Here is a 16,835-nt window from a genome sequence, read left to right as displayed (position 1 = left end):
CCCCCTACAGTGCAGCTGGCAAAAAAAGAAAAAAGAAGGGGGGAAGGGGGAAAAGAGTTCTCTTCCTTTATCAGAGATCCTTAAAGTCGTAGGCCTGCATTAGAGGGAGTCACTTGGGATAACTCACATCAAGGTTATTTTCTATGAACTGCTTTTCTTTAAAGTTCTATTACTTGTCAAAGCTAAGTTTAAAATAGAAACACTTCTTGCTCATTCATTGACTATTTGATGAAGAAACTTGTCAGCTATCACATCCAGAAATATCTCTAGGCCCTACTATTAATAGCAACTAGAGAACAAATGCTATCAGGGAAGTTTAAGCCTCTAATAAGTACTGGCACAGCTATATTGTGCTCCCTCCGCTATCACGGATCTGTATCTATGTTCAACCAGTTTTACATACCATGCCAGTCAGATCTACAGCAAGCAGTTACAAACCAAGTCCATTGTTTTTTTATGTCTTAGCATTTATGTCATCACTTAATGATACAGTTATATGAAAAATAATACGGATGGACTAGTGCAGGACAGCACGGGAGATAGGAAGTCCTAGGCTCCAGTCTCTTCCTAGGATGGTTCACGCATTTTAGACCTAGTCACAGAACAACCTCGTCAACAGATGCACCCCTGAGCCTAAACACCTTTACACTAACTTTTACTAGTGTAACTGATGTTCCTACTTTTAAGTGTTACCACTCGTTCTTAAAAAAAAAGAGAACAAAACAAAACAAAAAAACCCTTGCTTTAAAATTTTAACAGATTAGTCATCTCAATCAGCTTAAATTCTGTCAAGTAGAGGCTAGAATAGAAAAAGAAATATCCTTATAGCCATTATTCTTCTTTTAAAGCATCACTGAGTAGGTTGACCGTTAAAAGAGGAAACAAAGAATCATGTTCAGTAGAAGTACAGGAAGCCACTGTATAGCAGTACTTGCTCATTTGTAATTTAAAAACTGTAAATGCATTTTGTCTAAAAACTGCTTGAGTGTACCAGGCTTCCAGCTCTGTAAGATTACTTACAGTTACATTAGATTTATCTAAGCAAAAAACATGCTTGCCAACAAGCTCCTATAGAAATTCATTTGGCCTCCAGTTAAATGAGCCTTCTAAGACAGGCTGTTTTTACATTAGCACCTTATTCCTGCAACTAACTACTGTTTATTTAAACAACAAATATAGAAACACTTTCAACAGTTTCATGTTCATGATGAATAAAACTTCTCAGAGATTTTGTATTCCAAACAACTTCCACCAAAATTAGATAAGCTTGAGAAAGCAAATGAGTTTTTTTGTAAAACAAAGACAGACTTATTGAAAGATACAATAACTAAATACCCCAAACCTTGCTTCACCCTCACAGATACTTCATCCCCTCACCCTCTCCCAATTAGCCATCCACATTCTGGTTTCACACTGTTTCTAGTAACTTCCCACACCAGCAAAATCAGAAGTGACATATGGTCACTTTTGTATATGTAAAACTCAAAGCGAAAACACAGGCCTGCTCTCCCTCTTCTTTAAAGCTAAATCATAAACAGACAAAAATATAATTATTTTAACTGTGTTCTAAACATACATTCTCACTTCACTGTCAGGCACATGCCAATAATTCTTCTCACTACTACATAACAAACAAGCTACATATAAGAATTGAGTGGTATCATACTTGTAACTGATTAATTTGAACAAAGTAAAATCAAATCCATTCTCCCTAATTCAGATTATTTCTGCATATAAACACTGTGCTATTAATGGAAGGGTCTAGAGATTTTTTTTTCCATGTTCACTTCTATAATGCAAAGTGGGATACAGACAGCCACCAAATCTGCAAGCCTGATCCAAGTCCAACTCAGCCAGATCTAATAATGCTAGAAGATCCAATCATATAATCATACAGTAGGGATAATCTTATATTAACATGCTTACAAACAAGGCTATTCAGGCATCCAGGTTTTTAAGCAGGTGGCTTGTATTTCTACCATGGCAGCAGCAGAGATGAGATCAGCAAGATTAAACAGCAGCCTGTCAAAGGTATACTGAAGTCCCAAAACATCAAGTAACATACTGGACAACAGCTTATGTATGCAGGGCTTAAATAGTGAAAAAGAAAATTTATATTTTCTGCTCCTTCAAAAAAAAAAAAAAGCGCAATAGTAAAGTCATCTCTAAAGATTTTAATTGCCATTAGTGTTTTGTTGCTAAAGCAAAATCTTTGAGGCTGAAGTTTTATGCTTTTACAGAGGGCCAGAGAAGAGATGACTTTATCTGGACCTCATAAAAACCCTCAACCCCAAAATAACCATCAGACACACAGTTTAAAGTAATATATCAACACTCAAACCCAAGAACACTGTATGCACACATTCCAAACTTCTCATAAGGAAAGAAATTTTCCCTAACTTCTGCATGAAAATCATAAGGAGATTTCAAATGGCTTTTTCTGCTTCTGTTTGCACGGAGACAGCCAGCTGTTTGGGAATGATGAGAGCCAGCCCGCCCTACATAGCCTGGGAGAGGATCCATTACAGGGCTGCCACTATGGAGACCCCCCCAGCCCTTAACAGCACTGCTCCTGCCACAGCCTTTCAGATTTAGTCAGACCCCGAGCGAGCCCCAGCACCACTAGCCTCCTTACGAAGAGGCAGACAAATCCTGCTATTGCAGGAATGTGGAAGAGGCTGGGATGGAGGGGAAGGGAGGAGGAAAAACAGGGAAAGATAGCACTTTCTATACCACTGCTGTCTGAAATTTGCCTTGATTCATCCCTTAGTAGAGTCCTCTGTAAGTGGGTTATAGATTTTTGGTTTACTTTCCTTACATTTACTTTTTGACACTAGAATATACTGAACCAGAGTACGCGATCTGGTAGACCTGGCAGAGAGTCAACAACTAAATCCCAGTGTGCTCTCTGTCAGAGCAAGGATCTCTGCTTCACAACACTATGCAATTCAGTTTCGATTAGCTATTAAAAAAAACAAACCCTCTAAACAAAGTCTAACAGCATCTCTTCAGCAAACATTCATCTGGAGTCTGCGGAGAAAAAAAAAACTAAAACATTATGGATAAATTTCATAATAGGTCAAAAAGCCCACGCAAGACCTCCACATCACAAAATAGCCTTCAAAGCACACGTGCTCCTTTTGCTAAAAGTATTTCAGAAAGCTGAAGAAGACAACAGAGTTGACAAAAATCTAGCATACCCTTAATTCTCATCTTTACATCCCATTTTCCTTCACATTCTCCTTTTAATCTCAAAATACCTTTCTGCAGAATTCCACAGTAAGAGTTCCGGTATTCAAAAAAAGCAAGATTGTGTGCATATGAACATACACAGACACTGTCAACACCAGGAGCGTTTCAGTCTGTTATCATGAAGGAGTGACATGCAAACTGGGCACATGGAAAGTATCAGGATCACATTAAGTATTCACTACTCCTTCATTCAAATTCTCCTATGTATTATTTTGAAAGGGTTGATGTGAGAGGAGGAATACAAGATACATTCAGTCCATCCACATATCGGCTGACAGTTAAAGTCCTGAAAACAAAGCTTGTTGTGTTTTTTTCTCAATATGTCTAACTAAACAAACTGGATACTTTGATGAGTACATCCAAGCCTACAATAGATTCAAAGGCCAGCTCTATATTAGTGTTCTGCACAAAAAGTTTCCTCCTGCTACACTGAAATTTTTTCCACTTTCTCTTTTTAATAGACAGAATCTCATCTCAAGTCGTTGTCTGAACATTTTGTACTTATTAATATTTTAAAAACTTTAACCAGATAAAGATCAACTGACTGCACTTGACAGCTCCTCGTCTGCTCACTTTTTTCTTTCCACCAGGCACACAGCGCTCCCAATTTGCTCTCCAGAAGGCTCACAGCTATAAAAAACATACACACAACATACAATCCTTATTTGCAACTTCTCTTCTTAAACAACAAGGAAGTGGTTTTGTGCAAATAAAGTTGGTATCTTTCAAGAAAGCTTTACATTAAGGCTCGATTCAGGAAGCATGCAGAAGGGACACAGACTTCACTCAATGCAGCCCCTTCATAAACCACACCTGTTTCCATGGCGCACACATCTCTCAGTTAAGACCTGTCACCCAAGTTTATGTAGTGTTTTAAGCTCTCTGTATAAGGCGACAGCATCATTTCCTCAAAATGCACGATTCGGATATGCCATGGCCGTACATTTCCCCTCCTGACACCCTCACACTAATAAAGCAATCCTTTCCAAGGCTTTTAAGCATAAAGTTGGTTTCTGAGAAGAATACCTGTGGTCTGCTTTCAGTGGTTAGGAAGAGGGCCATATGTTTTACACCTGCTGGAAGCAAAGAACCTGCAATACTTTGAGCCAGTTAGACTGCACTGGCCAATAGCAGCTTACAAACGTTTTCCAGAAGTTACAAGCATTGCACAAGTGCCCTCCATTTCTGCCACTAATAGATACGCAGGACTTGACCTTCAGAGCTGAGCTCTCCCCAAGCTCAAGATGTCACAGACTCATTCTGAAATCAGTCACTGCCTTAGTGTCATCATCTACTCAAGCCTTCCTCAGATTACATTATCTTTGGCCTTAGGGTTATAATATGATGTAATGAACATACACAGCAAACTGTTTTCTGGTTTTGAGTAACAACTACCAAAAGCTCTCAATCCCGTCAGGGTCAGACATCCTTTAAAATTCTAAATTTGTAAAGGGATAGACTTTGTTGTTTTTTCTGACTGAGAGCTGAAGTTATGAGTTCAGATTACCTATGGTGTGGAGAAACATTATGCTTGCTAATTCAGATTTTTTTAACTCAAGGGGAAAAAAAAATTGGAACAAATGAAATCCATCCAGAATACTCTTATCTGTATTATGGGCTGCTTGCAGGAAGAAAGCAATCCACTTCCAGAATCCGCTTCCAGTTGACTCTTGGTCAACACGAATCAGAAACAAGGAGGAAGTTGTGCTCAGAAGCATTGCAGGCTTCATTAGCTGCAGCTAATGATTAAGAATTGAATCTGAAACAATTTGCATTGAGGAAAAAAGAGGAAATTCACTAAAGGGGAAAAAAAATGTGGAAAGATGCATAATATCCACTGTGGTTAGAACAGAGATACTGGCCACAGAATTTTAAAGTTCTGGTGATCTTAATCTTGACTGCCAGAAATAAGGTTGCCACAGCAACCATAATGCAGCTTCATGAATATGCATATAGTAAAATCTATTTTTTCCCCAAAAGATTGATGTGTCATTTAGCATACAACAAGAAGCTGCACAGGGGATGAACTGGGGCTGTGCAATGAAAGTGGCTTGTCTTCAAAATCCTCACTTTTGCTGTTGAAGACTAAAGTGGAGGGAAGGTGAGAGTCATTGAACATGGCCTCATTTTAAGGTAGCTGAATGCTGCTTTAGGACTCAATTCGATCCCTGCCTCTGTCATAGCCCTTCAGAGATATTAGGCAAATATCTTAAGGCAGAGGTTCCCAAAATGCACAATCATTACAAAGTTTCAGGCTTGTGTAAGGCCTCCAGCCTCTCAACCGCCTGGGGACGAGCCCTTAAACAAGCCAAAGGAGGAGGCACCTTCAAAGGCCTGTGACCCTCCACTGAAGGACCAAGAAGGTGGAGCTACTGCTTCCACTGCTAGGGACAGTGCCCAAGCCAACTACAGTTCCGGAGCTTGATCACAGCTGGAAAATTGTGGGTGCGGGGAGGGAGGGGGGCACAAAACCCCAAACTACATACATGTACCTATACAGGCCACACACCAGGTTCTCAAGAAAGAAGCCAAGAGCACTGACAGTTTCAGCTGAATAGCTGCGGGAGTTGTACTTCGTACATAATTGCTCACTTTATCACTCTCGGAAAAACCACACCTCCAAAACGCACCCTTTCCACAAGCACATTCACACCCTACACACCTGTCCTCCTATTCATCAGCAAACCTAAAATTAGCAAGCTTTGTTGGATTAATCCTTCTGTAAGTAGTAAAAATGGGAATTTTAATTCTCCAAATAGCATGATACAGCTTTCAACTTTTTTCAAGATGCCGGTATGAAAAAAGTGAAATATTTACAATGTTATCTGAAAAGCATCATAGAAAAACCTGATCCCCAGCTGACACCAAAGGGAGCAACCCTGTTCATTTCTGCCATATCCTTTACGTCACTTGACCAGTCACGCAGGCTAATAACTGATTGCTGATACAACTTCCTTTTTTTTTTTTGGGGGGGGGCAAGGTCAGGTGAATCAGAGCAGACAGCTAGTCAGCTCATGGGTGCACAAGTTATTAGAGCTGTTGTGTCCCTCTTACAAAAAGAGTGTTTCTGGTCAAGAGCAGAGGGAGAAAGTAGCCTTTACAGCAGCTGCCTGCAGTTAAAGCAAGTTAAATGACTGTGAAGCCTCACCCTAAAGAAGGCGTATATGAAGCTGGTGTGAGCCATGTTGCAGAAGTCAGGCCCATGTCAGAGTTTAAATCCCTCCTCTATAGGAGAGGGAAAAGCTTGTCACAGCATATACATGGGCAAAATGTATTCTTCTGCTTTCTCATTCTGGCTGATTTGTCAGCTAATCAGGGGAGCTGACTATGAGGATGAAAAGAAGAGAACCTCACTTGCTTAGTGGCAGCCACCATGTATGAAAAGCTCATTCTCAAATAGCTCAGGTCTGACTGAGTTTCAGCCAGAAACCCAAGCTTCAAAGGTGAAGCAATGCTGTAAGAAAGTGCCGCCAGTCCTGCCTATAAAAACAACAGGGCCATGGAAGGAAAAAGAACAAACCTAACCTGGAAAAAGATCAGGCTATCACTGCATGTATCTCCTTTTCTGCTGTTCAAATGGTAGCACGAGGAGCCCAGATACAGCCCCAGAAGAAAGTCAACCACTTACAGCCTGCTTTAAATAAGCATTTAAGATCAGACACAGACATACTAGCATGGACAACTTATTCAGATAAATAAGTTTATTATGAAAGGTGATCACTAAACTGTTGGGTTGTTGGTTTTTTTTTTTTTTTAAAAAGTCTTGTTAGCTCTGAAAAAGAAATTTAATTCTATTCCTTCAAGGAAAAAAAGGGGAAATTACTGAGACCGAATGCAGTTATACTTGTTGAATCTCAACTGTGTTTTGTAATTTGAACCATCTTAATGGTCTTCGAATGAATAATACAGCTAAATTAGGAAGCAGACACTGTGGAAGATGAACCACAATCCAGGCTTAGAGAGAGAGAGATTTTGGGAACGCAGCCTTACAAGGTCTAAGCAGAACGGCACTTTTGGAGCTGGCAGATATCTCGGAGAGCCCTCCTGGAGACCTCAAACTGCTAATAACTGCGGCTTGGCTCACCTCAGCTCAGCGCAGCCGTGAACATGCTTACGGTAACATTTCACGGGAATGAATCACATAACCGCATGCTATCTATGCAGTACATTTTCATTTACAGCAAGACTATACAAAAGGAGTTACTAAAGCTGCCAGGCAAAAGAGCACAGACATGTAACTGCTGTGTTACATACGCAAAGATAAAATGAACTCCCCCTTCCTTTTTGCTCGCAAAGCGACCACAGGCCCACGTTCATGCTCCCCAACTATTCAGATATTAGGGGCAGCTCACTAAGAACAAGTCTAAGGCCCATCATACAGCGTGTCGTAGGACAGACTATTTTGAGGGGCTTTCCTCAATTTTTGAAGACAGTGGAAACAACAGCTTTATAAATGAGTAATAAAAGTCATCATGAAACTATCTAGATGTGAATTTTCACAGGAAAATTTCAAGGATGTGGTGATTCTGCACACAACATTATAACTTGCTTTTGCAAACTTGAGCGATTTTGCTACTGATTTGAGAATCTATTAAGCATCTGAAGTTATCGACGTTGCGAAAATAAAAGTAATACAAATCAAAGACTAACATGTCTGAAATGTGCTGACTACAGAAGTCACTTATGGACAGAGATGAGGGAAGGAATTGAGTTTGATAACAAATATCTGTAGCTTTAACAACTGCCATACACTGATAAAAATATTTGCAACAAATTAAAAATTTTAACTTTTTCATCATGAATAAAAAAAATTCAGCATTTCTGGTACATAAAATATAGTTAGCCCATGTAAATTACAACTACCACAATAATAAAAAAACATTTAGCTTCCCTCCTATATCCTGGCCTTGAGCACATAGGAAGAATGTGTACAATCCAAAAATCCCACACATTTGTGCAAGAACGAGGGCTGCTTCTCATTCTATTCCTTCTCTTTCCTTCTTGTCTCCTGGATTTATCCAGGTAGATTAAAATGAAGTAATATCAGAGAAACACTAAGTTTCATACAGTGAGCCTGGCTTCAGGCATCAGTTTAATTTCTGGCATAGTCTTTACTACATAGCAGCTCTTAAGAGCGTCATATAAGCTATCCCTTGAAATCCTGTCACAGAGCAAAGAATTCAAGGTCACGCTCCCAACAAAGAGATGGAAATCTGAGTAGCAGTTCTTTTGGACAGAATTTAAACATTTTGGAAAAAGAATCTCCTTTTTCCTCATTCATACAGCTTATTTAAAGATTAGAGGACTATTTACTCCGTGTAATAGAGTTTGGAAATAACAGGAAATTGTATTACACAGATAAGCCTCATGCTTGTCCTCTAGGTATCATGGGTTCCTTCTCCATTTCTTCAGAGTACGATTCTTTCTTATATAAGTCTGTTTGTGCTGCTGGCACATTTGCTATTAACGGAACTGAATCACAGCACCCAAAAGACAGGTTTTATTTCTGGACTGCAGTTAGTTGTTTAAATAACTTGGCTATTTAACTGACTTCTCTTAAAATAGCAAAATGGCAGACTTTAGGTTGAAAGACCCTGCTGTTCAAGCTAATCCTCTGCTACATGAGAAAATCTCTGTTCCCTCAAATTTCAAACAGATTCCATATGCAAAATATTTGCTCTTTGTACCCACACTTACAACAGTTATCCTAAATTTTTTAAAAAATGTTTAACTGTAGGTTGTTACAAGCTGGAATAAGGGTTAGCCACAGCAGGTCGTAGAGCATCCAACCCAACGAGAAACTAGACAGGCCATGAACATATAATCCCCCATAACCCTGCAAGTTAACTCTTTCATTTAGGGAACTGACTGGATATTCTGCCATAACTACAGACCTTTCATATCACAGGTTTATTTTAACGTGTTTTGCACAGCAAAAGCAAGTGGAAATCCTTGCTATTAAGTCTGATTTTCCCAAGAGGCACATGCAGTTTGTGCTTTGGCAGCATCTCCTCAACGCCCTTTCCCAATGGCCTTTGGGCACAGTACCAGCTGCTATTAGAAAAGCCAACTTTCGTGATACCTCTACTGCTCTAAGGGGAGGACAGAAGACAGACGTCAGTCCAACTCGGGAAAAGGCTGCCGCGCATCCCTTTACACTGCTGCACAGCTGTGGCTTGTTAAATGGCCAACTGGCAGGGAAGTATAAAAGCTAGGCCCAGCAGAGGTTACCCTTTCGCCCAACCAGCGAGTACACGTAGGGGACAACAACGCAGGCCCTGCGCAGAGACGTCGGGGGATCTCAGAAAGAATGACTGAACGTGTGGCTTGGACACTTGTAAAAAAAAAATAATAAGAAAATAAAATAAAAAAGGGGGGGTAGAAATTACTACAGTTAAGTTTCCCGTGCATTCCTGTCTTTTCTCCCAAATTTCTGGTTCACTTTTTAGCTCATGAAACCAATTTTGCCTAGAGTGCCAAGAGTTAGCTCATGTTTCAAACACAAGAACAAAATAACCCTTCAACCAAAAACAGTACAAATGAACGTAGGTCAGCAATCATAATCCGCTCATCTCAAACACACACAGCAGCTGAAAGTGGACGAGTGGACAGTTAACAGCCTGGCATACATGACTGCATGCATTAATACTTGCATACGTGACTGATGGAGAAGAGGGGAGGAATGACGAAGTTACAAACCATATTCTATGGAGAGGCCACTATAAGTCTTTGCTAGGCCATCAGAGCGTACGATTAGCAATCACAAGTCAGTGAAAATTAAGACATTGTCTCCTGGGTCCCCTTTTTTATAGGGGAAATACAAGCCTGGATACTCAGCACCAAGCACATTTCCTCCAATTGCTTTTTTTCCCCTTCTTCATGTCACTCTACAGTGACACTCAAACTCCCCTTCAAGCACTGCAGACCCTGGGACAAATAGTAATAATAATAATTCCACAGTCAGACCTGAAGCATCGCCAGAATCCCGAAACCACTTCAAAATAAGATTCCTGCAACTACTGATTATTATCCACAGTTTTGTGACTCTGTCAGATCCGGGCCAGTTTCCAGCAGCTTCAGGAAAAAATGCCTCTGAAATCTCATCAGAATGAGAGTCTTATGGTTAGATTTTTTCTACAAGCAATTCCATGTGCAACTTCTACATAAAAAAATATGGCAGATTCTACTGCCACAGCTATCTACTATGGCAGCCTTCAGCTTTTCTTCCCTGGATTTCACAGTGCATTTCATGCAACCATATAAGAAACAAGTTTGAATGGATGCCTTTAATTTTGAGGCTTCCTTCAAACAAGCATACAGTTCAGGAAAATTGAACAAAAATGTACAGAATTTCAAAAAAACACAGAAAGGATGTGTTATGTAAGTCTCTAAGAAAGGTTCAAATCCTTCTCCTAACAAGTAAATTAGCCAGCTGAAACTATTACTGTAAAGTGGTCCAGTTCTTACTAATTAGGCTGTATTTGTATAAAATTAAGATTTTAATGGAGCTTGATGTATTCTAATGGCTGGTAACTGCAGATGTTTCCAATGGTAGAAGATAAAAAAATTATACAGAGTAATTGACATTTTTGAAGCTGATTGAAACAACTAGAATAAGATACCACAGAACAATTCTTTAAATAAACCAGGTCACATCAACATATCCAGCTCCACTCCTGCACTAAGAGGGAAACATACTGTTGGAAGCATCACTGAAGCACAGTGGCATTTCTCCCAGAAGTCAGTCCCTCTCTTGATACAGACATGCTAGCAATGTTTCAACACAACATGTGCTGGACACGAGGAAGAGACAGGAACAAGCTTTGCCAATATGTTTTTTGATCCCAAACATGAAGTAACCTACGAATCTAATGCTGTTTGCATTTAACAGTGCAACAGTTTAGACAGTACATTAACCGAGTCTGTATGTACATTCTGATCTACCCTGCTTTTCTCAAGCTCTGCTTTAAAAATATACATACATTTTCTTGTCTCAAAAGATCACAAATACACTGTGAAGACTGTCAGGTTGCTAAAATTATATAAACCCAATGAAATTAAATAGTAATCTGGCACATCACTGAGATCACTTCAGACTGGAAAAAAATTAACATAAAGAAAGGAGGACTGATAGTTTACTAATGAAGTCAAGAAACCAAAGTAGAAGGAATTAGATTAATTCAGTTATAATTTCTATCAAACCAACTGACTTAAAAGCCAGCTAAAAGATGGCTTTTATATGTTTGCCTCTAAGACTGGGATGTGGGCCAAAATTATCCTACTTGAGCTAAGGGTGTATTTATACTATGCCGACACTTCAGCTGGTAATGATAAAGGTCCAAAGGTCAAACTAGTTTAAGAAGAAAAGCCATACACACACAATTTATTTTTCTGAACAGCCAAGGTTGGGAGGGGAAGGCGGGCTGGCAAAAGGAAGAGGCTCGAAGTTGTATTCCTTGAAAACACACACACACACCCCAGAAACCACAGTAAAATCATTTTAGCTGTGCCCATTTCAAAGTTCATAGATTTGCAAAGGAAATTTTTGTAGAGATGCTACTTTTCTTCATCAGATCACTTTTTAAGAAACATTCATGTTTTCAAAAGTCAAAGCCAGAGGGAAGACAATGGTGGCTTACGGCAAAATTGAAAGGCCACTTCACCAGCTGAAGTCCATAAAGTTCCTCCACACACCTCCAAAAGAGCTCCTGTAAAATCCCTAACACACTGGAAGGAAGAAGTGCAGCCTAAGAGCAGCATTTCTGACACTTTTGTCAGTCTCTTAATGAGGACTTCTTCCATCTCTAACTTATGCCCAGTATGCTACTTCATTAATATTCACATATTCAAACCTTGCAATTTTAAAAGTTAAACTATGGATTTCACTTTTCAAGAAAGATCCTGAAAATTTTAATTAGCAGTCAGTCTCAAGTTCTGATCGGAGAATATCAAACCTTTTGTTTTCCTCATACAACAGTTTTCACAGATACATTCCCTCCCTTCTCCCAAAGTCATCAAAACTTGGAGTTCAAGTTTTGGTTTTCTGGGTTTGGGGGGGCAGGGGGGCCGCATTAATTACAGAAGCATGTTGAAGACTGCAGAGCAAGACAGAAACATCAGCTAGCACTGAACTCCTGGCTACCGTTGATTTGGTTATATAACTGTCATTGATATAAAAACCTGCATATCCATACTATTCCTCAATACTTTAGAGGTTCCAAAAGGTTTGCATTTGTGCTCAAAAGCAAACTATGGAGCATGCAATTTGCTGCGGCGGTGGGGGGAAACATCTTTTAATTTCTTCATAACAGTTATCTGGGGCCTTCATCCAGTTGTGTGATGTAGACAGGCAGACTAAACTTGAACAGGGACTTGGATGGCTGTAAGTGACAGTCTGCTCTAAGCAAGGCCTAAGTTATAGAAGATGAGATGACACAAAACAGGGAAAGTGAGAAGAAAAGTTATAAAAATATAATAAAGGGATAGTTCATATTCTACTCACATTCCTGCAAACCCTTCCATTTCTTGGATAGCACAAAATCTTGAGAAGGTAAACAGGATTTTTAATCAAAGGTTGTTCTTGGTTTTTATGCTGCAGCTCAACTCTGATGCCCACAGCAAACCAGAGGCATCAGGCCTCTGGAAGCTGCACTGCAACAAGCAGAAGAAAAACCATGCCCTGCTGCAAGTTCTCCTGCGAAAGAGCAGTCAAACAACCTACAAGACACGTAAGCAAATTTGTGTGAACCACAAAAGCGCCTTCAGGGCCAATAAGTGGAAATGTTTCCAGGTACCCCAGAAGAATCAGGACAAACAACATGAGAAAGCAGGGTACAGTTTGTGTATAATCAGCCCTAATACCTTTGATTAAGAGTCAAAAGCTTTTGGAGAAAAGATTTGACATATATGTTAACAAGGCTAAAGTAGATGTTAAACCACCTCCTACACAAGGAGGCAAGGAGACACGCAGGAGAACATGGGGGTAGGGGGTAAACATGAAGCTGTCCCCATCTGGGAATGACAGACGACCACTGAACTTCACTGAATGGAGTCCCTTTATTTAAAGGACTTTTTTTTATTTTTTTGCTGACGTGCCTACGAGACAAGCTTTCCTTTTACCAGGCAGAGTGCTTTGTTCATTTTTCTCCCTCAGTTGTAATACCCCAGTTACTACTTATGACTGTGCTTGGAATAACCTTTTTATATAAGGAGTAACCCAAAAGATTCAACTTTTAGAGTAAAAAGAAGAGCGAGTTGTTTCAAACGATTATCAACCTTTAAGGATAAAAAAAATCTGTACGCTTGCAGATGCTCTACTTCAAGAGTTGGCATCTGGCATTTCCTCCATCATTCGGAAACACTAGCAATGCGTCTGCTTCCTAAACACGGTTTCTCGTCCCTGCTTCAAGATAACAAGCAAGTTGTGGTCAGACAGTCATCTTAAGGGTCCAGCCCCTCCCTAGCGTTTTCAGTATATCTGTCTTTACCTACTTTTCCTCTGACATTTACCAGAATACAGTATTAACTTCCTAATGACTCTGACACTGATAGACGTCAATAAATCGCTGAATAAAAAAAGCTCTAAGAAACACCAGCCCACATAACTAGCAACACTTTGTTCAGCTGAGGCTTTTGAAAAGGGAGAAGAAAGCAAAAAAGCAAATCGCTGCCTTCACAGTAAACAGACACTCTATTTTGCCTAAGTCCATGTTGTGCTTCCAAATTTCATCTAATGCAACTGTTCAACACCTAAGCACACACATGAAATCTTTGGGCAAAGAATGCGGTCTGCTGTACTTTCATACTTGCTCTCAGACATCATGGTGAACTTTTAGTCAGTTGAGATAAAAGCCACCTCGAGGGTAAGACAAACAGACGTAGTTTGTTTCAGATATAAACTGTGTGGAAAGATTTTCCCTGATTTAACAAAGGCAATAAATTGAACAGTACACTCTTTTTATGGTAATGAGTGACAGATAATAGTTTAATACTTACAGCTTATCTATCATGAAAAAAATATTTATGCAATTACAATGTATTAACAACAAAATAGAAAATGGCTTACAAATACACTCCGTCTTCTCCACTCTGGATAGCTGTACTCATCTAAATGAAATCTAGAGCAGACACTGCATACATTTGGGTTGCACTCCACCAAGAAAACTGAACTAAAAACACAGGTCATTGTTTCTCATTCAGAAAGTATGTGCTGTCTCGGCACCACTTTGAGAGAGGGCTGCCAAGTGCCAGACAGCTTCACCACTCAGATTCAAACTGCTAAGCAATGCAAGTTCCTTATTATCCTGTAAAATATCCCAGGAAATTGCATTTGTACCTCACTGCGTGTGTATGGTTGTAGAGGGATAAGTGATCCAGTGTTAAATGAAGCCATTGCTAGAAAACCCCTCAAAAACTGGAGAAAGATACTACTACAGAAACAGGCAAGAAGCAGAAGTAGCTTTAGAAAAAAAAGTATTCACTGTAAAAATGTTTCCTAATACAGAGTTTTCTGGGGAAACCATAACAATCTTGCCTAGGCTGGCTATTTCCCATAACTGGAAGAAAATAAGAGCTGGCGAAAGGCATAAATTTATCAGCACCATAAGCAACAACTCTGGGATGGGAAAGCAAAAAATTTACAAAATAGGTAGAGACCCTTGTATAAGTATCAAAAGGTTTATATTCAGAATATTTAACTATTTCTAACTATAAAATATTTCTGCTTTAATTATTGCAAGTTTCCAGGAAGTTCTTACAGTCCAAGCAACACTTGGGAGTACAGCTTCCTCTAGCAGCTGGCAGTTATTTTCAAAGCCCGACTTGCTCTGCTTAGCCAGTCACTCTGTACCTTGTCAGGAAGGACACCCTTCATTGCATGATCCCAGCTTCTGCACAGAGCCGCTGAGACCATGCAGTGTTTTACGCAAAAGCAAGCTGCACTTTACTTTTGTGCAGAAGGTGAATTCGGACATTCTGCAACAGCTTCTGGGTTGCTTTGTAGATTAGCTTCTAAGAGCAGCTTGAAGATGTCGGATAAAAGACACTACAGAGGGCAAAGAATTATAAAGGTACAGTTAACCAAACTGCAGTAAAGCCCAGAAGCAGTTTAATGCTTTGAAAAGTCAGACTACATGAAGTAGCTACACAGACTCCACTTATTCCTTCCAATGGCATTATCTTTGCAAACTGATGCAAGACTTGGAACACTAAGGAGTTGATTTTTAATATTATCTGATAATCACAGCCCAAAGTCACCTTAATATTTGTCCCACAAGGCTATTTGGGATGCACTGCCACTCTCAGGTCCCACGCTTCATAGCTACCTTCATCCCGTACAAACAGGATGATAGCTGCTTGGAATCTAACTGCTCAGCTACGTTCAGCAATAGCAAGCAGCCAGGAGCTTCTAGGGCAGTACATGCAGGCAGCGGCTAAGAATTACTCCCTATCTCAAAAGGGAAAAGGTGAAGAAAGGGAAAGATGATAAAAATGCACCAAAACCCAGGAGTGAACACATCCCACAGACAGGATCCAGGACAACAGACCATCCTGCAGCTTGACTTTCAGTCAGCTTCCCAAAGTTGTATTCATCAAGGAACAATTTAAGCACAAAGAGCATCACACTGAAGATGCACAACATTTCACCTTTCTGTATTGAAAACATAAGTATTGCAGTAAGATACCACATCGCAACAGGAAAAAATTAGTATTATTTACCAAATGCTCAGAGCCCTGGCTACAGGTCCCCCCAGAGCGGGGCAGGGGATCTCTGCAGACTAGTCTCTCCTCTGTGGCTCAGAGCTCTACGGCTGCATGTTGGGCTCGACATGCCATCCCTCCTGCCACTCCACAAGGCCAAAACTCCCCCTGTTTCCAGCAGCACGTTGTCCCTGGAACAAAACCTGCTGTGGGTCCTTCTACTACAGGAATGGCTGCGGAAGCAGCTTGCCTGAAGCACGCCACTACAAGGCTCTTGACTCAGGTCTGGAGTTCCCAATAAACTGCAGGGCTTAGACGCCCGCATCAGTCCTAGCGTAACTAGAAGGGTCCCTGGAGCTGTACAGCTACAGACATCAGCTGGCTTTATCAAAAACAAATGGAAAAAAGACACCCTTGTCAGGCTCACAAAGCAAGATCACGGACTGCGTGTGGCCTTCAGACTACATTTTAAGAACTCCTTCTCTAAAGGCTTCACGTTTCCCCATCCCTATGGCTGTAACACTGCTGAAATACTGCTGACAGTTATAAACCCACATGCCTTTGTGTAGCACAGTTACATTTCCCCAGGAATTACAAAATGCTGTTAACCTTGAGAAGTGCAGCAAGTTATTTTAAAATGCAGTCACCGTGCCCACCCAGGAACATAAAGATCAGATCCAGAGAAAGGGAAAGAAAAGCGCACAAACCATTCCTTGAATGTACAAGAAATATGGAACTTCAGGCCATAAAAATCATTGGTGCAAGGCAGAAGGACTTTTTTTCTGGAGATAGTGCTAGAGCTAAAATTCTTGTTCAGGCTATCTTTTAAGAAGTTCTCTTTTACAGATATATTTCTGACTTAAATTTTGAAAAGTTTTCTTTTC

Source organism: Apteryx rowi, unplaced genomic scaffold (assembly GCF_003343035.1).
Source record: "Apteryx rowi isolate R43461 unplaced genomic scaffold, aptRow1 scaffold_600, whole genome shotgun sequence".
Lineage (NCBI taxonomy): Eukaryota > Metazoa > Chordata > Aves > Apterygiformes > Apterygidae > Apteryx > Apteryx rowi.
Note: the sequence above shows the minus strand (reverse complement) of the source record.